We start from the raw sequence: 27,914 nt of genomic DNA on the forward strand, positions 1-27,914 counted from the left end.
GTGCTTTGTGTCAAGGTAAATAAAATGTAACATGTGTCTCTTTTCTACATAATTACAGAATGTATCAAAAATACCCTTTAATGTGTTAATACAGAAACAGACAGATTATATACAAAAATTGTCACAATTAGGAAATAGAGAGTCAGGGGACTATGGCTTCAAGCTCTTTTAATCTCTTCTTGCCTTCTGAGAGCTAAAATTCTACTCTAAAATGTATTTATTGGACCAGCAAGATGGCTCAGTGGAAAGGTGCCTGTCTCACCAACCTTCTTGAGTTTATTCTCGGATCTCTAACACAACTGCCAGGGATCTCACACACACACACACACACACACACACACACACACACACACACACACACACACATTTAAAACTTCACACACAAACACACGTTTAAAACTTCAATACCGAGCTGGGTGCCACACACAAGTAATCCTAGAATTTGAGGGGCAGAGGCAGAATAATCACAATTTCAAGGCCAACCCAGGTTACTGGGTGAAACAAACAAATAAACAAAAACCAAAAATAAATATCACAAAGAGATGAAATCCTGCTGCCCTAGAGGACTTAGTGCTTCCTTTGTTTTCAGGCTTGCCGGCGTATAACTCTTACATCGGTGCATCTCAGACTGAATACTTCTGACAGCCTTTTTGATATACGTGACATTTTTCCATAAATGTATTATAAAACCTATTTATTAACTCAGAAATCGCACAGTACTTCATTTCTAATGTTCATAAAGCCAGCAATCTACATTGTAGTTCAAAACTGCATGAAACACCTCAACATCTTCCACTTGCTAATGAGTTCCTCTGTCTTCCTTATTTGTGAGATGGGGATGATAACTTCCATCCCGGCTTGTTAAGAACATGAAATAGAGGGCCAGCAAGATGGCTCCATGGTTTAGGTACTTGCCACGCCTGAGTTCAATCCCCAGGACCCACGTGATAGACAGAGAAAAGCACTGTTCTCTGACCTCCAGCAGCGTCTGAGTAAATAAATAAATGGAATAGGAACAAGACAGGATAGATGAAATGAGACCCCTCCTGTGTGGACTGCTCTGTCTGGGCACTAGAAGGGAGCACAGGTATGAGTATGACCTGGCATGCTGGAAAGTATATGAGAGGTCACCATATCCATCCTGCATCCCCTCGACAGACTAGACCTCATCGAGGCAGCGCTGGCTGTGCATGAGAGCTAGCTGTAGCCTTCAGTGAACGTCTGAGTGGAGGAGTGGACAGAGGTGAGTGGGCCACCTGACTTGGTATGGCAGTGGTCAATGACTCAGGAGCAGATGGATGTACAACTTATCTAAATAAACTCCCATACTCTTCTTCTCCTGTGAGAATGCTAAGTCCCAAGAAGGGATGTTCCTTCCGCCTGGATTGCAGGAAGATCCAGGAGAGCTTCTGTGGGTGCCCTGAAGCCATTGGCCTGTGTAACCCCGTAGAAAAGTGGAAGTGTGCTGAGAGCCCACAGGGTTTAGACTGACTGTCCCTGTAGCAGACCCTTCTGCTATGATAATAATGGTGGGAAGGCTGCACTGAGGAGAATAGGGAAACCAGGAGCCATAAGGCCCAAAGACCACAAATTGATCCTATACACCATTCGGAGAGCCTCGGCTCAGCTCCAAGGAACACAGTAATGATTCAGAACCTGAGCCTTGGAAGACCCCAGGGCCAGTATTCAAGAGCTCTCTGGGGTGTCCTGTGGACCGCTCAGGGCAGACGAGCATGTTGCAAGCACAGCATGGGCAACAGGAGCAAGGTCGGCCGGAAGAATTTCTAACAATTCCAAGCATTCATTGTGGGAGAAATCCAAACTCCGTTGTTCTTCTGTGGCTTTTGTTTGTTTGGGGTATCTTAGTAGTTTTATTCAGAAACAATAAAAAGGGGGCTGGCCAAGTCATCTCCTGGGGTCTGGAGCTAGCACTGCTCTTCAGTTGGTTGATGAGCATCAGAAGAGGAGGGTAGCTACAACGTTGTTAGCGGCAACCTAAAACATCAACAGCCTGCAAGAGCAAGTTAGCACCAGGAGCCAGAAGGACCTAAACAGTCAAGGGCTAGCCTGCTGGGTTCTGTCTTACAGGATGCGCTAATTATTGAGGGTGAGCACAGGGAAATGCCTGGGGAGCAACCAAGGGAGGAGAAAGATTCTGGGCCTAAGTCACCAATCTCTGGGGGAGACTGAGAGTAGAACCTGGTCCAAAAATAAAATGATTTCTCGGAGGTCCAGAGGAGCTCCGAGCAACAGGCTGAGGCTAACACTGAGGTGGGCAAGGATATAGCTAAGGCCATCTCTCCCTTTGTTTCTGTGGGTAAGCTCTGAGGAAAGGGGTATCTGGACATTCAAAGGAGTTCAAACAGACTCCTTATCTTACAGGATTGTAAACTCAATGTTCCTGAAAAATACATCTACCAGGACAGCAAATTAGTCTGGCTTTGTAGGTCTTACAGTGACTGACAAGGTAGGGGAGACACAGCTGTCGCTGAGGGCAGAATCTTTCTGATGACTCTTCTGAATCCCAGAAGGTAATTGTTCATTCATTCATGTGTCCCTCCCACCCCGACCCGCTCCTGCCCATCCCTTCAGTTCTAGGCAGGCAGAGTCACCATGACTTACATGCCCAGCCCTGGTTGGATTTTGGTAGTGGTCTTTTTTTTTTTTTTTTTTTGGTTCTTTTTTTCGGAGCTGGGGACCGAACCCAGAGCCTTGCACTTCCTAGGTAAGCGCTTTACCACTGAGCTAAATCCCCAGCCCCGGTAGTGGTCGTTTTTTAACTTTCCTATATGGTCTTGATAAACTGTTACTCTGGTTGGCTTTCGAACTTGTGATTCTCTTGCTTCAGGCTTTCCCTGTAGCCCAAACTATAGGCTTATAGCATTAGGTCTCTGTGAGTTGTGAACTTCAGTGAGGAAATCTAGAGCTAAGAGCACGTTGCATGACATAGGCTTAGAGCACTCGCCCTAGACCTTGGGTAGGAATCACTCTCTCCCACCCCTCTGTTTGAGTGTATGTACGTGCATGTGCTCATGGGCATATATTCACAGAGAGATTATTAGTGAAAAGTAGGAAACTTTGAGTGGGAGGGGTTCCAGGATAGGAATACCATTGTCTGTGTTTGTTTGTTTGTTTGTTGTTTTTAAGCAGGTTCTGAGATAGCCCTGGCTGCCCTCAAACTCGATACTTAGGTGGATGACCTTGAACCTCACAAGTTCTGGGTTTCAGATGCGTACCACCAAGGTACCAGGCAAGCAGTCTACCGCTGAGTTCCATTCCCAGCCTGGGAGAGGTCTTTATGTGTGCAGGTGGTCACATGCACATGCCATTACACAGGCGTCCTCATCAGATGGCTTCTTCGATCTACAGCTGTTGCCGTTGGTTTCCTCACCTTCCACTAGACTCCATCTCCTAGATGACTAGAGGACCACACTGCCTCACTACAGTCGCTACTGCTCATCGCTGGGACTCATATTTGTACCAAATCCCCTAGAGGCTATACCACATTGCTGGCACATCATTCCATCTGTGGTTAGTTAGAATCCCACATCTTTATTACTTTATTGGCAAACGTACAGGGATTCCTACTAAGCCCTGTTTTGGTCATTCAATGAACTGAAGTCTTAGAACCAGAGAGCTATATGTTAATTTAAGGGTGTTATCATTACTTTAGGTGTGTGCAGGGCTAGTGAGATATCTCAGGGGTTAAGAGCACTGGCTGCTTTTCCAGAGAACCTGGGTTCTGCAACTCAGCACTCGTGTGGTAAAGGCAAGAGGATCAGGAGTTCACAGTCATCCAGCTAAGTAGCAAGTTTGAAGGCAGCCTGGGCTATATCAGTTTCCAGTACTGTCATGGCAGCTGACAGAGAATCCGCAGCCTCTTCTGGCCTTGGAGGGCACTACACAGATGCATTACACAGAAAAAAGCACCCATACGCAAAACACATAAAATAAAAAGAAATCAATCTTAAGAAACCAGCTGGATATAGTGACACACGCCTTCAATCCTAGTGTTTGGGAAGCAGAGGCAGGAGGATCTCTGAGTTCAAGGCCAGCCTGGTCTACATAGAAAGTTCCAAGACAGCCAGAGCTAAGTAGAAATACCCTGTCTCAGAAAGATAATAATACTAGTAATAATGATAACATTTAAAGTACACATATGTAATAGTATATGATTTATTTATAATTAACCAAGACATACTTTATTTCTGCAGCAAAGTAGAAAAGTCAATTCTAGCTTAAGGTTATACTTCTTTTTTTTTCCTTGTTTGCTTTTCTACTTTAAAGGTTATACTTCTATACAAAATTATTAAAAACAAAAAAAAATGATTAAAATACTTTCAAGTAAAATATGAGCTTATAAGTACTTATCTTTTTTGAGGGGGAAACAGTTTCAAGACAGGGTTTCTGTGTATCGCAGACTGGCTTTGAACTCAGAGATCTGCCTGCTTCTGCCTCTCAAGTGCTGAGATCAAAGGCATGAGCCATCACTACCAGGCCTTTTTGTTTTGTTTTTATTTAAGTGCTAATCAAATGACAAAATAACATTCTTGTATGTAAGGAGTTCTATCAACATTTTAAAAACATACTGTGGTTGACTAGAATGCATGAAACCCCCAGTCTGATCGTTAACACTACCACGGCAGACGAGGGAGAGGGAAAGGGAGAGCCCAGCCTGAGAATGCATGTGCACACCTGGGTGTTTCTATGTCTGTTAACCCAGCCATAGTGGAATGACCCTGTGACTCCAGCTACTCCAGAGGCTGAGGCTGAGGGGGGATGAACTGCTTTAGCAAAGAAGTTTAAGGTCAGCTGTTTTAAAAGTGACAGAAGATCAAGTTTGGATCTTAAGTCCAAAATGGATCTTATGAAAATTCTGGTTGATAATGCCAAAACATCGGATCTTTACAGAGCATTGCTCATTGATACTGTCAAGCAGAAGCCATCTGCATAGGCAGCTCTCAGTGGCTCTATAGACACAGTGATGAGTAGAGATTAAAGAATGGATAAAATTGCAAAAGCAACAGAAAGTCATCATCAGTGCCAGTGACACATACTGGCCAGACACCTCATTCTAGCATGATGCAGTAGCATTTATGTGGCTGCTTCAGCCACCTCAGCAACAAAGAACCACACGACAGAAGCAGATTTCCATCCAAAGAGCATTAAGAAGGGAGCCCTGGGATTCTCTCTTACATCTGCACACAGACCTAATAAAAGGCCTCTTCTCATCAGCCTGCAACAGGGGAAACAAGGTAGGGAATGGGCTGCTGGTCCCTGGGTGTGCACTAGACAGTGACATCAGGGACTGCCCCACAGGGCCAGTGGCTGATCTTCTAGAGACAGGAGACCAGGTCCAGACAGATGGAATGATTTCTCAGGAACGCAGAGCTGGAAGTCGGTTTTTGTTTTGGAGACTGCCTCTCGCATAGCCCAGGCTGGCCCTAAACTCTGCAAACAGGTTCTGAGATCACAGGCGTGTGGGACATGCCCAGCAGCCGGTAAACTTGCACTCTGAATCCCTAAGCTTACTCAGTGATCTCTGCACCTTACCACCTTGCCGCCTTTGCTAAAGGCCTCTACACAGTCAACTGCTTTTGAGATGATTTTAAGTAGACTTCTAGTTGATGTACACATTCTTTATTTAGGGTCCTTCTTCCCAGGTGTATTAGTACTTGCCTAAAATCCCAGCACTGGGGAGCTGAGGCAGAAGGATCACATGTTCAAACTCAGTCTACATAGTAAGATTCTGCTTCCGTGGGATGGACAGATGGAGATATTTATCCCTTAAGCTGTAGCTCAGGAGTAGAGTACACTAGTGTAAAGCCCTGTCAATCCTCAGCAACACACACACACACACACACACACACACACACACACACACACACACACACACCCGTTTAACTGTTACTATGTTTGTAAGTCTACTGAAGATCAACAATTCAAGTGACAATAACCTGGTGTAAGATACCTGATTACATTACAGTTCCTGCAACACTCCTAATGGTTTGACAGTCATCTCTGACCTCACTTGAGGTAGATAACCAACTTAGCATTTCAAAATGGTCAGCCAGCTAAAAGCCCTGGAGCTGCTTGCTGGTCAAGCCACATTTCCTGTTTTAGACTGAAAAGGCTACTTGGATAGCCCTGCATTCCTCTCCTCACTCAGCACAGCTGTCCCCTACTTCCCTGATGAGGGTAAGCAGGAGTCTGCAGGCAAGTTTGGCTGGAAGGTAAGACAGCAGACAGGGTGAGTTAATGCTTGGCCAGAGGTCACACTTAAGTGGATCATTGAGCTCTACAGAATGACCCCTTAGCTATCCAGCCTGTCAGTAAAGTTCTTTAGTTTGTTTCTTTAGTTTTGGTAAATCTATAAAGACTGACCCCTGCCTGGTATCGAACACACTTCAGCTGAGGAAGTGAAAAAGTTGAGTGATGGCGAGTTCTATAAGCAGGCTTCATTGATACTTGGGCTACAAACTGAGAGATGCCACAGGATCCTTCTTTTTAGAAGGGCATGTGTAAACTGTGTCTCTCTTAAAGACCCAACAAGAGATCATTGTAACAGCCACCCACAAAAGCTCCTTTGGTTCTTGTGATATCTTAAAAAGTTTCTATTCCTATAGTAAAACATCATGAGCAAACCAACTTGGGGAGGAAAGGGTGTATTTGGCTTATCTACCCTGGGTCACTGAGGGAAGCCAAGGCAGGAACTGAAGCAGAGCCCATGGAGGAGAGCTGCTTACTGGCTTGTTCCTCATGGCCTGCTCAGCATCCTTTGTTGTACAACCCAGAGCTACCTTTCCAGTGCCCAGACACACAGAGACACAGGCACACACAGAGACACAGACACAGACATGACACAGACACACACAGAGACATATACAGACACAGACAGAGACACACACAGACAGAGACACATACACACACAGAGACACACACACACACAGAGACATGACACAGACACATACACACACGCACACAGAGACATGACACAGACACATACATACACACACACACACACACGCAAGACATATCAGGGAGCTGGGTCTGTCATATCAATTATTAATTAAAAAAAGCCCCAGAGACTTGCCTACAGGTGAGTAGAAATGATAGAAGCATTTTCTCAATTAAGATTCCCTTTTCCCAGGTATGATTCGGTTTGTGTTGACAAAACCAACCAGCACACGTGACAAGAAACCAATCTGCCCATAGCTAGATGTGCCAATGCCCTCCTAGGCTCCAACTGCAACATCCCCATGTGCTTTTGCCCTCTGCAGCACCAGCAGAGTGGACTTCAGCTCACAAACTCTTATAAGCTCTTAACAGTTTCAGAATCCTGCTTTTCTCCCAGGGTTACCTCTTTCTTGTCCTTATCCTTAAATGCCACATAAAAGGGAGGTGTAAGCCTAATTAGATAGACCAAGCTGAAAGATTACTTTACAAAATATAAAATGAAACATGTTTTTGATTGTTCAGTTATTTGTTTTGGCAGCTTCAGTCAAAATCAAGGCAACTGGTCTGATTACAAAGGGCCAGGCCAAACAATCTGTCCAAACAAGAAGGAAGGCTGGGCAGGAGGCACATGCTTGTAAGCTTAAGCTCAGGCAGCCAATGCAGTAGGTGAGTGCCAGGCCAGTCTGGACACAAAGCAAGACCCTGTCTCAAAAAAGAAAAGTTACAATGGCACAACCAAGAACAACACCAAAGCAGTCTCCAGCTGGAGTTTAAGGGGGTGGGAGGGGGCAGCATCTCTGGTGGGGCTCCCAGGCTTCCATCCTGAAGAAGGGAGAGGATACTCTGGCTGAACAGACTCAGGCACTTGGAGCTCAGACTCCTCCCTTCAGCACCCACACAGTGCCTGCCACGATGGGTGTCAACATGCTGGGTTAATTATCTAAAGTTGCTAATGACTCAGGCTCCAGCAGAGTGTGTCCCCCACAGACTCACAGCAGGAGCCTAGTTCTGTTCCCACTTAGTTTTACATTCGTGTGTATTTAACAGGAAAGTGCCACATTTATAAAACAAACACCCAAATTGGCACACAAAACCTCTTTGCCATTAGCATGAGTGATCAAAAAGTTTAAATAGGAAGATGTTGATAATTATTAAAAGTGGTGATGGTTTCTAATGCTATTTCTCCCACTTTTGTGTACAGCTGAAAATTTCCATCTAAAAACGGAGAATTTCAATTAAAATTTCCAGGGGTTGCCATGAGCATAAAAATGGCCATGCAGGCCCTGAGCAGTCTCTCGCAGGCCCTGAGCAGTGTGACAGCGCTTCCAGAGCACTCTGCCCAGCTCCCACCTTCCTGCCAGGGGTGATATGTAGCACACCCCACCAGTGAGCAAGGCCGTCAGCTCACTGTAGCTCTCTCAGTGACCAGAACCTTTGCTCCAGGGAACCAGGTCTCCCCGCTCATCTCCATAGTCAGCTGGCTTCCTCTGACAACAGAAAGAACTGGGGAGGGAAAAAATGGTTTGGGTTTTTGTTTGGTTGGCTGTTTTTCAGGTTTCCCTCAGACTGGACATCCTCCTGCCTCAGCCTCTCAAGTATTGGATGGCACATATGTGCCATCATACCCAGCAGGAATCTTTACATAAAACAGGTTTTTGATGAACCAAGGCTTGAGCTGAGACAGGGGAGGGCAAAGCTGAAGCAGTCAGACCCAGAGGCTGGGCCACTATGGGGCAGAGGCATCTTCCAAGTTTAAGGCTCAGGCAGACACTTTAGGCTCCCTTTAGGAAGGGAACTGAAGCACCCGACACAGAAAGTGGTAGAGGAGACGGCCATTGTAGCCTTGCTCCGTCCCTAAGCCCTACTGCATTCTGACTCATACCAGATTCTCCGCTCTGATTACATTTGGTGAGACACTTCACTGCATTTCACAGAGATCTAGAATTTAGATTACAAGAAGGGAGAAAAAAAACCCTAATAGGGGAACAAATGAAACAAGAATGGCAAAATGTGAAAGATACTAATGTGGACAACGCTGGCACAGGCCTGCTGGCACAGGCCTGGGATGCCAGCTCCTCAAGAGGCTGAAGAGAGGATCAAAAGTTCAGGGCCTGCCTGAACTACAGAGTGAGTTCAAAGCCAGCATGGGCCACTTAGTGAAACCTTGTCTCAAATTAAAAAGTACAAGATGGATGGAGATACCGTTCAGTGGTAGAACACTTGCCCAGCATGCACAAGGTCCTGGGTTCAGTGCCAAGCAGACAAAGGGGGGAAAAAACAAAAAACAAAAACTTGGAAGATACTGAAAGCAGTCATCAGCATATACAGTTGGCTCAACAAACAAGCTTCCCTTGCCCTCGCAGAGTATGTGTATGGCTGTGCTTTGTTTGTCTTTCTCGTTTATCTACTGCCACTTAATTTTACTAGCGATAACCCTTTACAGACATACATTTGTTTATTTGTATATGGTCGCACACCGCAGTGTGAGTGCGGAGGTCAGAGGACAACTCGTGGGAACAGGTTCTCTCCTACCATGTGGGTTCTTGGGATTGGACTCAGGTAGTCAGATTTGGCAGGAAGTACCTTTACTCCCTGAGCCATCTCACGGCCCCGTTACAGATGCTCTTAAAGCACAAAGTAAGCATATGTAGCTGCCTGGCAGAGCAATTGCCTCGCGTGTTGAGGTTGATCCCCAGCACTGGAAAACATAAAATAAATGAATAAAGAACAAAAGGAGTATTTAATTTCCCCAAAGAAGTAGTAACATATAGGAAAAAGTAGGTCAGGAAAAATAAAATAATCTAGAACGTTTAGCTAGTATAGCACACTAGGTAATTCTAAATAAAGATACTGGGCTAAGCAAAACTCTGTAACCCTTACATCCCGTTTGGGGTTTAAAAGAGCATAGGGTACTACCCTACCTAGCTTCTTGCTCACGATGAGACACACAGCACTCTATTCTTCAGTGTCACAAGTCACTAGAGCCTATGACAACTGTTTAGGGCAGCCAGGTGGAGCACACAGTATCCTTACCATCAACTATCTGGCCTCCTCCAGGTCCCACGGAACTCGAGAACATACTACATTCTCAGGGTGCAGCCCTTTGTTAAGCAGGACGCTTCTGCCAAGCTGCAGAATCCTCAAAGCATTCACCGTCTCTGGGGGTGGGGTTTGCTAGAAATTTACAATCAGTTGTCCCCACGAGGAGCCAAGCTACCCAGAGAGAACAGGACTGCGTGACCAGATTCTTTTTGGGTTGTTAGTTTCTGGTTTAATTATTCCCCCTTCTTTCTTCCCTTCCTTGTTTCCTCCATCCCTCCTTCCTGGATTCTCTATTTAATCAAAACTGGATCTGGTTGCTTACTTATAGCTGAGTTAAATTGGTTTGAAATCTTTTGTCAAACAAATAGGCAAACTCGTAGAAGCTGGACGGAGTCTGTTCCTCTCTGAAGCCTTCTGTCCCAGTGTGGAAGGGAGAACCCAAGCCCAGCTCTGCTGGCTTCACTGTGGTCACGCAGTCCAGCCCAGACTTTAGGCGTTTCTGAGCCACCACAAAGAAAGCTGACAAGTGACCCTTCACTGACTTCTCACAGGCTCACTAGCAGTGACCGTCTAGACCACAGACCAGTGGTGTAAGAGGCCCTAAGTCTCACTGAGACACATCCAGCACCCGAGCATTTTAATGAGAGAAATCTGAATGCCGCAGACGTGTGTCCTCCACCCCTTAACACAGCCCTCAGGGCAGACCATTTACTCTTCTTGGTACACTGAAAATGGGCAAAGAGAAATGGCCGAGCGTGAAGCTGGTAGATCTGTGGAGTTTCAGTGTCTTTGTTTGGATAATGAGTTATTTTCCTTTCTTTTCTTTGTGGCAGTGGGGAACAAACCAGGGTCTCAGTAAAAGTTTCGGCAAGGACCCTGCCCCTGAGCTTTATTTCCTCACCCAGGATCCCAGCGCTGAGGGTTTTGTTTTAAATTTCATCTGATGCTTCAAGTGAAAGTGGTAATCATCATGGAACAAAGAACTTGACATATATGAAGTATGCAAATCTGTGCAACCATTTCACCACTTGCTCCAACACCAGAATGAAATGAGGAAGCTAGAACCCTGTCCCCTCTTTGATTTTCTGCATTTCTTACTTCTGCTTACTTGGGGGGGGGGGGATATTTGAGGTTTTATAGTTTCTGGGAATCATTTGTAACAGTAATGGGATGACAAGCTGACGGATTAACTGTCACTGATGTGTGTCCTAGCTGGGAGGTAGAGAGCCAGGGTGTCAGCTTGGCGCAGACACTAACCTCTCTCTCCTCTTTCTGGGACTATAAGCCAACCTTAAAGCCTGCTCATGAAGCTGAAGTTAAGAGGACCAGGAACAGCAAACTGTATGCACACCTCTTCCTTGACCCAGGGATCCAGGCATGCTTCCTGGAGGCTGCTGGTCCCAGTCAGGAGAGTCAAAGGAAGGCAAGGTTCTCTCAGACTAAAAGCAAGGGTTTGTTTCTTGGCTGCTGAACAGACAAGTCAGGGGCACTGAGAGCCTAGAGTAACTAGGAAAGTCTAGGCCCGGGGCTGGGAGGCTAGCTCAGTTGGTAAAGTGCAAAGCCCCGGATTTAATCCCCACCACCCAGTAAAACAGGCATGGTGGTCACAAGTCTGTACTCCCAGCACAGGGAGGTAGTAGGAGAACCCCAAAACAGTTCAAGGTCATCCTCAATTACATGGCAAGCTGAAGGCCAGCCTGGGCTACAGGAGACCCTGCTTCACAAAGGAAGTTCGAGCCTTGTTGGATTATTATTTTTAAAGGCAGTCAAGTATTTTTAATCAAGTTAATTTAATAAGAATTTATTCACACGCTCAACAAATAAAAACTGTAAGATTGAGAGTGTGAGCACCCTTTACTCCCTTCCCCTTCTTGCTTCCTGACAGACAGCCAGGGTAACAGCCGAAAGAGTCCTTACCTAAGGCCTATGTATGCACAGCAAGTAGGAGCAGATGGCACTTCTACCCCTCTCTTCTAGCATGGATAGTAACATATTACACATTATAGCTTGCCTTTTATGTACCTCCTCAGCTGTGTGTGAATGTGTGAGGAGGCCAGACAGAGGTCCACACTGGCATCTCTGGTCCACTGCTGCTCTTCTGAAAGACTCTCACTGCTCTGGAACTTGCTAAGCAGACCGGCCAGTGACTCCAGCACGCACCAGCATACCTGGCTTTTGTGACTGTTCTGGGGATTGAACCCGGTTCTGCTGGGTTTACTGAATTACTCCAACCTCCTTTTTATTTTTTTAATTTTTTTTTCAATAATATGGATTAAATTCAGGGTTCTGTTCATGCTGGGCCAGTAGCCTACTACTGAGCTAACTCCTTGTCCTTACCACTTGCTTTTTAATTTTATTTTTATTTTTTGACATGTACTACTTTTATGAGAAGGTTGGACGGGGCAGTGTGGAGGGCGGGCACACACACGGCAGCCCCCGTGCAGAGGTCAGAGCACTCCACGAGTGTTCTGGTGACTGAGTTCAATCGTCAGGTCTGGCAGCAATTGCCTTTAACAACCAAGCTACCTTGCCTTAGCCATTCTTGCTCTTCCACTAAATTCCTGGGTTCATTCCGGCTCTTAGCTTCTGCGCTCCTCCTTCTGTCTTCTTTTCTCTTCAGCATTCCTTCTGCTCCAACCTCCAGAGAGCTGGGGTGGTAACACCAGCCCTTTGCTGTCTTTACACATGTCCACACCCTCAGTGGGGTGCTCTCCTCCTCACTGACCATGTTGGCTGATTGCTCCAGGTCCTGCAACAATGACTCCTGACAGCGCCAGGATCTCAGCCCCTTCCTCTTCCTCCTCTATTGGCTCTTCCCATGAGCGCAGCCACGAAGGCGCTCACACGTGAAGCTGGGGGAGGGGCAGGGCAGAAGGATTCACCATTCTCCCTGCTAAGCATTCTTCCAAGCAACTAAGATTCCTGGTATGGAGGTGCTTCAGCTCCCTGCTCAGCTCTCAACTCCCAGCCTCCCTTTTTTACCCCACTGAAATTCCCAGGGCACCACAGCCTTTCCTGATGCTAAATACTAATGGGCTTTTCAGTGCCTATATCACTGACATCTCTAAAGTATCTGACATTGGGATGTTGTGCTTTGAAACCTGTTCCATGATTCTATGACTCCTACTTCCCTGTCTCTGCAGACTTCTGAATACAGAAGCCATCCTTCAAATGCTAAATTCCCCAGGAAGTCACACAATTCTATCAACAGCTCAGATCTCTCCAGAGCTGCAGACTGCTATCAACAGCCTGAGGGCTGGGTGCCTGGCACTTCCCTGGAGGTTTCTGTCCTTTAAATGTCACTGTGCGGCTACCCTCTTGCCCAGCACTGACTTGTCACTTTGCACCCCCTTAGGCAATGGCCCCATGGGGCTGCCTAACCCCCAGTGTTTGGGGTCCCTCTCCATTTGGATCACGAGCAATGCTGCTTACACGACCCTGTGTCTTCCACACCTCCCTGATCTTTAACAACGTTTACCATCCCCATCGTATCTGAAACCGCCTTGAGATTTGTTTTAATAAATAAAAAAAATTATTTTTGATTGTTTTGAGACAAAGTCCCACATGTGTAGCCCAGACTGGCCTGAAACTTACCAGATCCACATGGTATGACTCCATGCTGAGCTATAACTGACTTTTGGTCTCTATTCTTGTCACCTCCTACCTTACTTCCACAGTGCAGTCAGAATAAGCCCCTAAAACATGAGTCTAATGACACTACTTAGCAGTGTAAAAGTTATTAACAACATAATCTTTAAAAATACTGTCTGGGGACTGGGGATTTAGCTCAGTGGTAGAGCGCTTACCTAGGAAGCGCAAGGCCCTGGGTTCGGTCCCCAGCTCCGAAAAAAAGAACCAAAAAAAAAAAAAAAAAAAAAATACTGTCTGGGTGACTTCTCTCTTGCTGCGATAAGACACCAAGACCAAGGCAACTTAAGCAGGCAGAGTTGACTGGAGGCTCTGTTTCAGAGGGCCAGGTTCCCTGCCCATCTTGGCAAGGAGCATGGCAGCAGGCAGACAGGCATGGCACTGGAGCAGGAACTAAGAGTATATTTAGATCCACAAGCAGGAGGCAGAGAGTTAAGTGTAAACTGTATGGGCTCTTGAAACTTCCAAGTCTGCCCCTTTTGGCAAACCTCCTTAAACAAAACCATAGCATCTAATCCTACTCTCTAACAGTTCCACTAACTGGGACCAAGGATTCAAATATGTCAGCCCATGGGGGCCATTCTCATCCAAACCTCTGACACTCCAAATAAGCCTAAAGCGAAAATAAGATAAACTTGAAAACCACCGTGGAAATAAATGTTCAATAGCTGGGGGGTGGGAGGAGGGAATTGAAAAGCCACATGAAAGTAAACCAATATTTACAAATGTAATATAAACCTACAGTAATTAGTCAAAACAGTGTGGCAGGGGACAGGGGTAGACACATCAGTAAAGAGGAAGCCAGCAGGTGGCAATGCCTGCAACTCAAGCACTGGACCAACTGTGCTACATCCCCAGCCCCACAACTTTTTTTAAATTTGCATGAAAAAAATCCTATCATATAATCTAATAAATAGCAAACTGTGAAAATACTTGCAACTCAAATCACAGAAAAATGGCCACATCTTTTAAAAATATAACACCCAACCACCAAAATTAAGGGTAGAAGACAATGTCATGAGGATAAGGATAACATAAAGCCACAGGGGAGATGCACATTCCATTTATAAGAAAAAGCAAATCAAAGCTACACAGAGGACTGGGAGAGCCTGCTCAGTGGGTAAAGCACAAGGAATTACATCCCCAGCTCTGACGCACAATGCTGCCATGGAGGTAAGCACCTGGAGCCCCAACTCTAGGGAGGAAGCAACAGGTTGATGGCCAGACAGACTAGCCCCAGGAGGGGGGGGGCTCAAAAACAAACAGGCAAACAAAACCAAAGGAGCTGGGAAGGTGGCTCAGTGGGCTAGCTGGCCTGGCATATGCAGCTGCAAGTAACTAATAGACCCTGCCTCAAACAAGGTAAGGACCCACTTCCCAGGTTATCTCTGATCTCAGACCGGTTACAGAGTACACGCCAGGGTACCTGTACTCACATGCTTGAACACATATGCACTTACACAGTACACACATACAAGTGCATGCTTAAAAAAAGATTTCTTTTAAAAAAGCTAGGTTGATGGCTCCTGAGAAACCACACTGAAGGTTGACACCTTAGGCATCCATGTGACTGTGCCCCTGCACACACTCAGCATTACTTACACACACTTACACTTACACACACACACACACACACACACACACACACACAAGCCTTTCTCTCTCACACACAGACGCGCACACACACACAAGTATCTCTCAACACACACAAGTCTCTCTCTCTCACACATAGACATGTGTGCTCACACACACACACACACACTCACACACACACGCTTACACACTATATACAGGCATTTTATGAGCTTAAGAAAGTTTAACAAAGGGGCTGGGGATTTAGCTCAGTGGTAGAGCGCTTACCTAGGAAGCGCAAGGCCCTGGGTTCGGTCCCCAGCTCCGAAAAAAAGAACCAAAAAAAAAAAAAAAAAAGTTTAACAAAGACCAGAAAGTTTAGCAAAACCCTGGGGAGGCTATGGGTAAGCAGGCTCCCCAACAGAACAGACCTGGGTATAAGGTGGCAGACATTCTAGAGAGGATGACCTGACAGTGCGAAGTAAAATTACAACTGTTCCTTCCAGAGGTCCTGAGTTCAATTCCCAGCACGGTAGCGCACAACCATCTGTAATGGGATCTGATGCCTTTTTCTGGTGTGTCTGAAGACAACCTCAGTATACTTATATATAATAAATAAATCTTTTTAAAAAATCTTTAAAAAAAAAAAAGAGTAAGAAAATGTGAACACAGTGGCCCATGGAAGGGACCTAGGAGCTGCTGCAGCAGAGATGCAAGGGCTACTCTAGACTGAACGTGCTTTCGTTTGCCCTTAGCTCTGGACGACATGCGCATATATATATATATACTTAGCTTAACAATATATAACTAAAATTAAACTCAAAGGTTATATTCTAAACCCACAGTAATACATAGATATAAAGCAAACTATGAAACAGACCAAAACAAATAGAAAACTTAGAAAGAACCATATAAGAAATAAATGGGGGCTGGAGAGATGGCTCAGTGGTTAAGAGCACTGACTGCTCTTCCAGAGGTCCTGAGTTCAATTCCCAGCAACCACATGGTGGCTCACAACCATCTGTAATAGGATCTGATGCCCTCTTCTGGTGTGTCTGAAGACAGCTACAGTGTACTCATATGAATAAAATAAATAAGTCTTAAAAAAAAGAAATTGGGGGAGGGGTTGCTGGAGAGATGGCTCAGCAATTAAGAGGACATATTTCTCTCAGAGGACCAGAGTCCAGTTCCAGCATGCACATCAGACAGCTTACAACCACCTGTAACTCCAGTTCTAGCAGATCCAATACCCTCTTCTAGCATTCAATGTCACGTGAGCTCAGTGCCCATGCTCCACACATAGGCAACACAAGTACACATAGTTAAAAATAAAATAAATTCACTGTGGACTAACATTGTTGCTCAGCTAGTAAAAGTATTAGCCACTCTGACAAGTGAAAGCTATTAATTATAGAAAGTTGTCCTTTGACCTCTACACATATCACTGTAGTAAACGCATGTCCACACTCACAAATACATGTAACACACATAATAATAAATAAAATAAAAATATTCAGTGGGTACGGTAACACATGCCTGTCCATCATAAGATGAATAGGTAATTGGATGGGATATGCACATAAGGTAATATTACTAAGCCTTAAAAAGAAAGGAAATCCGGGGTTGGGGATTTAGCTCAGTGGTAGAGCGCTTGCCTAGCAAGCGCAAGGCCCTGGGTTCGGTCCCCAGCTCCGAAAAAAAGAAAAAAAAAAAAGAAAGAAAGAAAAGAAAGGAAATCCTGTCACTACAACATGGATGAGCCTTGAGGGCATCATGCCAAATGGCAGAGATAGGTCACACAGAAACAAAGTACATATAACGTCATTTATGAGGCCAGGCCCAGTCAGAGTCACAGATGCAGAGAGGAGAATGGTGGCTGCTAGGAGAGGAGGGAAGGAGGAAGAGGAGGAGAAGGAGGAGGAGGGGGAGAAGGAGGAGGAAGAGGAGGAAGAGGAAAAGGAGGAGGAGGAAGAGGAAGGAAGGGAGAGGGAAATGAGAGTTGTTATTTAATGGGTACAGATTTTCTATCTTCTAAGATGAAGAGGTTCTGGGGATCAGTTTTGCACAACAAATGAGTACACATAACATCACTAAACTGTGCACATAAAAATAATAAAGATACACAGACACCTTTTTGAAGACAAGATCTCACTGTTAGATCAATTAGCCTCAAATTGGCCAACTGGGATGGCAATGCTATACCTGGAACCAACAAACAAGCAAACAGCAAACAGACATTCTTGCAATCGCCCTGCACTGTCCTACACAGAAGACATCCCTCGATTCAAGAATAAGATCTGTGCTCTGCTTCCGGCTCCAGGATCCTACTGCTCCCTCCTCACAGGGATGGCAGTTTCAGACCCAGCAAGCCTTCAGTTGCTCAAACAACACATGCTTTCTCTTACCTCTTGGATTTATTTGCCAAACACAGCTTCTCTTGTTGGAACGCTCTGCTCCAACTTCCAGTTTACTACCTGTGGGTCACACTTCAACACTTCTTCCTCCCCCCCTCCTCCCCTTCCCCCCTTTCCCTTCCCTTCCCCTCCCCTCTTCTCCTCCTCCTCCCCCTCCACCGGGAAGGCCTCCTTGGCTGCAGTCTGGATTAGGCAGCACTCTGAGACGCTCCAGCTCTGCACTCCTCAGTTGTAGATTTTCACACAGTGCTAACAATTGTAAAATCATCTGCCTGTCCCACTGGGCTGAAGTTCCACCAAGCAATGACCCGGCATGTCTGGGTCATAATTATCTCCAGCATCGAGCGGAATGTCTAGACCATAAACCGTATCCAATAAATATGCGAAGGTTGCTTGTTTCCGTAACTGTTTTGTTTGAGAAAGGGTCTTACTTTGTTGACCAGGCTGGCCTCGAACTTTGACGATCCTCCTGCCTCAGCCTCCCAAGCGTTGGATTACAGTGTGCTAGCAAGACTCTTACTCTCAGGAGATGTAACCACATTACACGTAGTTTAGGGCCACAGAACAGGAAGGACAGATGATGCTCTTTCCAGACAGATACAACCACAGCTTGTGCCCAGTGTTTTTGTTCCCTGTTTTCTCTCAGTTGTGTTCCCAAGCTGGACATGTGACAGGGCCTTTCTGACGGCCATTCTGGTTAGGGAGTGCTCTGCTGCACCGGGTGAAGCCCAAACCTTTGGTTTTGTTTTCGAGCAGTGTACATGCAGAGCAGACGCCGCCTTGCTCACTGCTAGAGAAGCTGGCGCTGTGCTCGGCACGGACTGTGCTGCTGAGTCCTCAGGAGGATGTGCTGAAGAATAATCCCGGTTTGGGTTCTCCCTCAAATCACTTCTTTATGTTGGTTTGCTTTATCTTATGGAGGGTCTTATGGAATCTAGACGAGCCTCAAAATTGCCATGAGAACAAGGGTACTCTTGAACTCCTGACTGTTTTGTCTCTGCCTCCAAAGCTCTGGGTTTAAAAGAGTGTCTGTCCTGCCATGCCTGCCCAGCTTGCTTCTTAGCCTCCTCAGTCTGTTTGCTTGCTTACTTAAAGCAGAGTCTCACTACATAGCCCTGGCTAGCCCAGAATTCACTATGTAGTCCAGGCTGGCCTCAAACTTGCCACAATTTTCCTGTCTCGGCCTCTCAAGGGCTGAAATAACAGCTATGTCCTACTTTTCTGTTTGGTTTTTCACGGCAGGGCTTCTCTGTGTAGTCCTGGACGTCCCAGAGCTCTCTCTGTACCAGGCTGGCCTCAAACTCAGAAATCTGCCTGCCTTTGTTTCCCAAGTGCTGGGATTAAAGGTGTGCCTCACTACTGCCCAGCTGAAATCTTAATGCTCTTTATATAATGACAAACATGGTCTTAAACTGCTTTTAAAAGACATGCACCAAATTATGTCTGTAATAATAGTAGGAACAAATTTCAGTATTCTCACCAACACCAAAGTGTTAACTCAAATTGTTCCCTAACTGAATGGGTAAAAAGGCTGAACCATTGGCCTAGTAGTAATCAGTCTGAACTGGCATTTGGAGTGCACGTGACACAATGCTACTGTTTCACACACAGGAACTGAGGCTTGGGAATTCCATCTGCTGGGAAGCTCAGGAAGGGAAGAGGCAGGGCCTGAACCAGGCTGTGTAACTCCTAACTCTTGCCTGCAGTGTAGCATTTCCCAATTACAGTAACAACAGACACACTTCCAAAAGTTTCCTTGCTGCTTTAGTTTCCTACTTCCTGATTCTCTACTTATGGGAAAACACAAACTAACTCAAAGTAGACGAATCCAAAGATCCTGAGACCAGGGGCACAGCTGAGGGGAGCCCAGCCCAGCACCACTGGAAGGCTTCAGTCCTGGCAGGGACTAGTCTGACGTCTACTCCATGACTAGGGGTGCACAGTTCTATAAGCGTCAAGAACCAAAGGTAAGGCAGAGGAAAAGACAAACAAAGGGTGCCATCAAAGGGTGCCAAGAGTCACCCCAGCACGGCCTCGGGAGTCCCCAGAGCATGTGTCCACTCCATTATTTGCTGAAGTAGAGAGACCACAGCGCCTCAGCCCCAGTGATGTCATGGGGTTAACAAATGAAGAAAGCAGGAAATGGTTTCTTTTTTTCTTCAAGAAATACTCTGGTTGAATTTCCTTAACAGGTTTCAACTTCTGCATTCAGAGAAAACAGTTCTGTTTTAGAAAACCAACAGAAGAACAAAAGCTATTGGTAGGGCATCTACGGTTACAAGCATAAACCGAAAGGGCCTGGCTGAAATCTGCCGGTACTACACAGTGTTGTGGCCTTCTTACCCTCCATCTTTGCCCCCATGCGTTAGCTGGGGGCAGTAACAGCACCCACTCTGGGGTTACTGGGAGAGATAAATAACATCCGCAAAGCCCTTGGCCGCAGCGTGATGCACGGTGCAGACGATGCGTGTTGTCTTATGCACCCAGTATTGGTAGGGACAGATGTAGCAGAGGCACAAACTATTCCTGGTAAAAACTTGATTGAAAGATGCTTTATTATGAAGCTCACCTGTCATCCCTGCATCAGAGAAATAGAGGAGGATCACTTTGAGTTCAAGACCAGTCTGGTCTACATAGTGAGTTCTAGGCCGACCAAAACTACATAGCAAGGTACTGTCTCAACAGCACAAAACAAAGAAACAAAAATAAAAAAGTTAAAAGAGGAAAGGATGGTGGAGAGAAAATAAGAAGAAAGGAGGGAGTGAATTTCCTTCCTACTTGATTGAAGGCAAATTGCACACGGGTTGCAAAGCTTCAAACCAGGCGAGGGAGACATCGGCTGAGCAAGGGCTGGCGAACAGCTAGATTTTCCTTGCTTTCAGTTTTCCACCTATGTACTGAAAGAGTACAGTCCGCTCTGATGCTACAATTTTGCTATTCCTCAAGGGCAAGTAATCAAAATGGACAGAGGGCTGTGACAAATAGGACCCACTGCTGCTGCCAGAAACCCAGTCAATTCAAGGCTATGCCATGCTCGCCTGTGCTTTGTTTAGCCGGCTCTCCACTTTGTTTTAAGTTGCATTTTAACTCTGGAGCTTTCCTAAGCTTTTAATTCTTTCTTTTTAATTAACATATAATAACTGCATATATTAAAACTTTTAGATGACTACCCTAATTAATTAACTTTAAACAAATATCAAAAACTACCCAGAACCTGAACAGGCACAGACTGGTCCAGCGTGTCTGTTGAGCAATTTCATGAATGCCAAGATGTGGATGAGATCCTGAAGAGGTGAGATGTGGCATGAGTACTTCAGGGGAGGAAGCCCGTGCAGTCGAGCCCACGTCTGCCCTTGCTGACTAGCTCATCCTTCCTGCCTGATGACCTGTAGGACCCTGCCTCTCCTCCTGGTCTGGCTGCTCCCTTCCTGGGTAAGAGACCACTTCAGGGAACAGACTGTGGCTCTGGCCTTCCCTGACCAGGCTCCAGCATGAAAGCTCAGTGCATGGAGAACCCGGGACGGTCACAGAGACACATTTCTGGAAGCTGTACTATTTTAACAAAAATATTGCAGGGGCTGAAAAGCCGACAAATAATAAGAGAAGAGCCAAGTAAAGGTGACAGCACAGTCACCATCTGAGGGTTCTAGGAGGCCACACAAAAAAAGCAATTATACAGACTGGAAAAGAATAAAACACATTTGCACTGAGAACAGACTGATTCTGTGTATCCTATGTCATTTGCTAAATGAGAGCAGAGGCCTGGAAAAGACACAGAAAAGGTCAGACTCATGATGCCGACACTGGCCACTGTGTGACCTTTGGTATGTTACTGTCTCAGCATCAGTAGAATTGGGTGAAGATGCTGACCGTACTCCAGCAGGAGAATTAAGGGGCAGAGCACACAGAGCTCAGGCACTCGACAGTTCTGCCCTCTGAGCACCATTAGACCCCTGCCTAGAGACTGGAGCACAGCTTAGGGAAGTGGGTCCAACCCACAGCACCAAAGCCAACCGGAGGACAGCCGGTGCGGCAGCACATTCCTAGAATCCTAGCAATCCAGGAGGCAGAGGCAGGAGAATCAGTACAACCTAACCTCAAGGCCAGCCTGGTCTATGTTGAGAGTTTCAGGCTAGTCAGGGCGAGATAGTAGACTCTGTCTCAGTCAAATAAACACCGCCTGGTTACTTCTGTGAAGAAGTGTTTTCCTGTGCACTCAGGAAAACTACAACAGGGCTGGAGAGATGACTCAGTGCATGGTAGTGTTTGCTGCTCAAAACTGAGGTCAACCCTGGAGCCCATGGAAGAAGAAACTAACCTGCAAATGCATGCTAGGTGGGGATGGGGCTTGCATGCACACACATTCACACACCACACACAACAATAACAAATACATGTATGAAAACAAGGTAACATCCTCAGAATCCATATGGTGGAAGGAGGGGACCAACTTCCCTTGCAAGCTGTTCTCTCATCTCCACACATGCTCTGTGGCTTCCAGTGTCTACATACCCAGACACACATCCATACACACACACAAAGAACAAACAAACTAAAATATCTGGAGGTCTAGCTTAGCGGTAGTGTACTTGCCAGCACTTATGAAGTCCAGGGTTCAATCCCCAGGATCTTCCCACTCCCCTCAAAAAAGGCAAGTCTGAGCTGGACCTGGTGGTGCAATCCTGTAATTGCAGGTACTGGAGAGACTGAGGCAGGAAGGCTGAACGCTCCAAGTCTGTCTGAGTTACAGAGCAAGTTTCAGAGGCTAGCCTGGGCACCTCACTGAGACACTATCCCAAAATAATTAAAAAGGGATGAGGATATGGCTCAATGCTATGAGTACCTACTTAGCAAAAGCCGTGTTCAGTCCCCAGTACTGGGAGATGGGTGCTGAACGGCTACAACTGTGACTGCCCCAAACAGGTTTGCAGGAGAAAATGGGAGGGGAAAGCTTTCTGAAGTTACATCCCCAAGAGGTTAGGTAGGAGTAAAGAAAGAAAAGAGCTAAAACATCAGCTATCTGTTGTCAAGGAAACCGATTTCTTACCCAGGGAGTGCCCTGAAACAAAGACTGTGTATCTTTGAACAGAGAAATTGCTACAGTATCTGGCATTAAGGCCTGTGGAGAAACTTCTACTGATGGCACTGACTCTTGGAAAACATCCAGAGTAATAATCAACAACTAAGTCTTCATCGTCAAGTTTAAGAAGTATAAAAACCAGCTGTTTCACAACATAGGGACCAATTCTAACGCCTGAAATGTTGTGAAACTTTGTAAGGAACTGGAACAAAACTTTGGCTGATTCTGCAGCCAAAATATGTGGTGACTTAAAAGTTTAGAGACAGGCAGTGTGCTGCTTGCGGCCCCTGTCCCCCACTCTTTAAGGACCTCACAATCAGGGCCTGGTTCCAGAGAGAACTGAATTTCAGAGTCCAAATGTAAGGGCACCTGGAGAAATAGCTTCCGCCCTTGTCCAGCTCTGTACTGTCCAGGCCTGCCTTCTTTCTGATAGTCCCTGCCTCACCCAGAGCTGCACTCAGTCAGTGCATTCACATACAGTCTGGATGACCCCGGCCAGGCCAGCTAAGACTTCAGCAAGGGTATTTTTATCCAGCCAATGAGGAATCACTCAGATGTTAACCAGCCTGCACAGAATCTAAGAAGCTTTATGTAAGGCTGGTGTGGCAGTGCACGCCTGTAATTCTAGCACTCGAAGAGCTGACACAGGATTACAAGTTCCAGGCCAGTCTAGGTTACACAGTAAGATCTAGTCAAAGGATGAGGGTTGTGGGGGGAAGGGGGCTGAGGTTGTGGCACAATTAACAGAGTGCTTACCTAACACTCGTAAAGCCCCATTCCCCAGCAGGGTATAAACTGGCTATGGTGGCCCATGCCTGTGGTCCCACCATTTGGGAGGTAAAGACAGGAAAATGAGAAGTTCAAGGTTGCCAGGCATGGTAGCACACAGCTTTGGTCCAAACACCTGGGAGATAGAGGCAGGTGGATTTCTATGAAGTCCACATAAGCCTGCTCTATCTCCAAAATTAGTTTCAATCCAGCCAGAGCTACATAATGAGTCCCCTCCCACCCCCCACCCCACATAGAGTTCTAGGCCACCCTCATCTGGGTTCTAGTGCAGCTTTAGATACATGAAGCCTCACCTAAAAGATAAAAATGAAAGAAGCTTTATATAAATAGCAAAACTTAGTTCTCTAGCCCTACACAGCATATCACACAGAGAGGAAAAGTGGGATTAGCCATTTACTGAAATCACACAAGAAGACCCAGCCTCCAGCATTTCACTCAACAGAAGCTGGTATAGGAATTTTGCAATATTCATTGAGCAATAACTACATCTGGGCATTATTCCGAGGATGTTCATGTATTAGCTAATTTAATTCTTCAGTCTACCCTAGGTAGTACCCTTAGTCAGAGTTCACTGATGCATACAATAGGTGCAGAGAGGCTAATAATCTTGCCTAAGGTCCCAGTGTGAGTTACAGAACAGCTAGTAATGAGATCCAGTTGGCCTTCAGGGACCTGACCAACAACCAACCTCAGACGCCAATCTGGACATGAAAACTGTATATATTTTATGCATCAGCTGGCTGACAAGTATTAATTGTCTTGCTTTGTTTGAGGCAGAGTCTCACTAGGTAGCCCAGGCAGGCCTCCAACTTGTGATCCTTGTAATCTGACCTCTGGGAACTAGGATTACAGACGTGTCACCGTGTCTGTGGCTGGCTCTGCAGTTATGTGTGTTCTTGACCTGTTCAGTTCCCAGCACCCACAGCAGGCATTCACAGTCATCTGTAATGGTAGCTCCCTCTTTCTGGCCTCTGCAAGCATAGGAATACACACACACACACATCACACACACACACACACATCACACACACACACACACATCACACACACACACCAAATAATAATAATTAATAATAATAATAATAATAATAATAATAATAATAATAAAATCTAAAAAGAAAACACATGGGCTAGGGATGCAGTTCAGCCGGTGGGTGGCTGAGCATGTGCAGAAGGCCTGGCTTGATCTTGAGCACTGCATAAACAGAAGAAAGACAGAGAGATGCACACACAGGGGTGGGATGGGAGGACTAGATGGATTTGTACAGTGTCAAAGGTATCTGCGGTGTGAGAAGTAGTGGTTAAGAGTACACACTACTCTCACAGAGGATCCAAATTTGGTTCCCAGAACCTATATTAGGCAGCTCACGACTGCCTGTAACCCTAGCTCCAGAGACACCACTGGCTCCCAGCAGCACTTGCATTCAGGTGCACACACCCACACCTTCACAAAACCAAAAGTGAAATAATAATCCCTTTTTAAAACGAGGTATTTGAGAGACCCATTTTACTGAACACCAAGTGGCTTGACCTACAAGACACTTCCTGTGGAAGACACATGCACAAAGCTAACCTGTCCAGGAAGGCCTGAGATTTTCAGCAGATTCCAAGCAGACCTGAGCCAGTGTAGGCAGCATCTGGGTACCACACTCTTTCCTCAGGTCTGCTGCACTCAGACCTTGAGGGTCTGCAGAACCGGTGGTCTGATAGGAAGTCACAATACTTCAGAAGAGCTGGCCAAATTCTGGCCATATGAGTTATGCGTCCAGCTTCTGAGATTGCCTTTGCAGTTCGTCCCACAGGGACGTCTGAAATATTCATCATCTGCCCCACTTGTGCTCCACAGCTGAGGGAGGGCAGAGTTAGCTCCAAGTAAACTGCCCTCGGAGATGACAACAGTGCCTGATAACTTGGAGGCCAGCCCAAAAATTCCAGAACTCTTTTGAAATTCCTGATTATGTGGCCAAAATCTGGGAAATGTTTGGGTATCCTTGCCTCTGAGAAAACACATTCTCTTTCAGGAATCCGCTGAAGCCAGTGCGAAGGGCCGCGACCAGTGGTACAAACTCCAAGTGAGAGTTTAGAGCTGTCCTGGCTGAACGGCACCCAGATGCTCCAGTGTAAAGGAAAAAGTCCTTTACACTGAGTGAGTAAATCTGTATTCTCACTGACTGATTATCAACCAACACTGGGCCTCTGACAACACGAAGGGAAGAGATCGCCAAAAACATCTTTAAGCAGTGAGAGTGTGAGAGGGAGTATGAGGGCACGTATTATAAGACAGCACAGATCTCTACCATTCAAAGACTTCCAACTTCATTAGAAAGACACCCACAAGAGTTGGGAAAAGTTATGAACAGAAAGGATCTGAAGGAATCCTAAAAGGCCAATAAAAATATTTTTAAAATTTCAACTCTATCAATAATCAAAAAAATACACTAGAAAATGACATACTCAAAGGAAGGTTACTGTCCATGGTTTGTACGGAAGGAAACTGAAGCTATGGAGGCTTAAACTCGGCCAGGCACGACAGGGCAGAGACTGAACAACACGTCTTGCTGGTGACAAGCCAAAGCTTACACTCCCCCGGCCTTGCTGCCCCATCTAAATAGCCATCCGGTGGCTCAGACGATCTTGGGTAAGTTGCTTAACTTCAGCTTTCTACCTGTAAAGTGGGAATTGTGAGAGCAGCCCATATAAGGTCACCATGTGACTTTGTAAATACATATGAGATCTATTATAATACATATAAAATGTGTTAACACACGGGTAAAAGCCTTTCAGCTTTCCACTCCTCCATCAGTCAGTAACCATGGGTGGGCAGCTACTCTAGAGATGGCATTATGCTAGACGTTGGCACTTTACCTTCCTGGAGTCTGCGTTCTGATAAAAGATAAACAGCAGATAAGAAACTGTATCAGGACTTGGACAGTGACAGGCTGAGGAGACTAAACACACCTGCAAGGACTGAGGTAGAAGTGTGACTTTCAAGATGTCAGCTCACAGATGGAAAAGAGCTGGGGAAGTGAGGAGGTAAGCCTTTCGGAACACTGGAAGAATGGCCCTGTCAGAGAACCCCTAGAGGAGCCTAGAGAGACAGAAAACCATGTACGTGTGGCCAAGTGTCCATGGTGAGGAAGAATGTCAGGCCTGAGGAGGTGAGCAGGGAAGAGCAGGGGTGACGGGAGCTTGTGGGGCACGGGTACTCCGTTTGCACTCTGGCTACATACTGAATACCACAAAGCCACTGCAAGGCTGAGAAGCGGTCATTCGAAGGCAGTTCTGAAAATACTGTGAAAGCAACAGGACTTTCCTGTGAGAAGCCAGTGGGAAGGCTACTGCAAAACTCCAGGGAAGAGAGGATAGTGGGCCAGACAGAACAGTCAGGATTCTGAAGGGTTCTCACTATGTTATGTACTCATTTACTCGTTTTTAGATATGATCTCATAGAGCCCAGGCTGGTCTCAAACCAGCTATTTAGCCAAGGATGGCCCTGTAGTCATGATCCTCTCAACTTTACTTCCCAAGTGCTAGGATTACAAAGTTATGCTACCAAACCCAACTTTTGGCACTTATTTTTATTTTAGGGAGCTCCAGGGAGGTACAGAGTCTCGAGTATCCCAGGATAGCCTCTAACCCACTCTGTGGCTGAAGATAACCTTGAACTTGATCCTCTTGCCTTTCCCTCCCACACACAGGGAACGAAAGCACTTATCAGCACTAGGGTCTGCTCCTAGGGTTTGTGCACGCTACCTACCTAGATAACCACTCTACCATTTGAGCTACATGTTCAGCACTGAGTGTGCTTTTAAAACAGAATGAAGGCTTTGCTGAAGGCTCCAGAGCAGATGTGAGTGAATAAGAGGGGTGAATGATGACCCCAAAATTCTGGCCTGAAGAACTGGAAGGGTGCAGCTGCCCTTTGATGAGGTAAGTGTCCAGAACAAAGCCTTCCTGCCTGTGAGCACCAGGACAAGTAGAAACAGTGCTCCAGAGTGTGACCCCAGTGGCAGGCTGGAGGCTGATGGGAGGCAGGCGCAATGGTCCCTGGGTTTCAATGCCTGGGAACGAGGCTGATAAAGACAAGAGACAGAGGAACAGGGCAGGTTACCATGGGATTCTGGCACAGAGGACCAAGACAAGAGCCCAACTTTCAGAGCTAAGGCACATGGCCAAGAATGGTGATTGGAGGCCAAATTACAGAATGTGCAGCACCCTGAGTCCCTCTGCCTTGGTTCTGGCTGGAACCTAGTGATGGGCTAGGTGAAGGGGTCAAGTAGCCTGTGAGGCTGGGGAGTAAGACAACAATGGAAACCAAATGCCAATCAGACGTGAGTCCTTCAGTCCATAACACTATGGGGAGGCTGGCGGATTACAGGTCAAGTTCATGCCTGGACCAGAGCGTGTATGAA

General features: G+C 46.1%; 1 protein-coding gene and 1 long non-coding RNA gene across 4 annotated transcripts in view; one reads left to right on the forward strand and one right to left on the reverse strand.

The window, feature by feature from the left end:
• Nucleotides 1-27,914, reverse strand: part of Crtc3 (CREB regulated transcription coactivator 3) — a 102,287-nt gene that overhangs the window by 44,212 nt on the left and 30,161 nt on the right. The window lies entirely within an intron of this gene.
• Nucleotides 1,631-15,970, forward strand: LOC134483746 (uncharacterized). Its single transcript, XR_010060631.1, has 2 exons — nucleotides 1,631-2,107; nucleotides 2,383-15,970. It is a non-coding gene; the product is annotated as an uncharacterized LOC134483746 (long non-coding RNA).

The sequence above is a fragment of the Rattus norvegicus genome, chromosome 1 (assembly GCF_036323735.1).
Source record: "Rattus norvegicus strain BN/NHsdMcwi chromosome 1, GRCr8, whole genome shotgun sequence".
NCBI classification, from domain to species: Eukaryota; Metazoa; Chordata; class Mammalia; order Rodentia; family Muridae; genus Rattus; species Rattus norvegicus.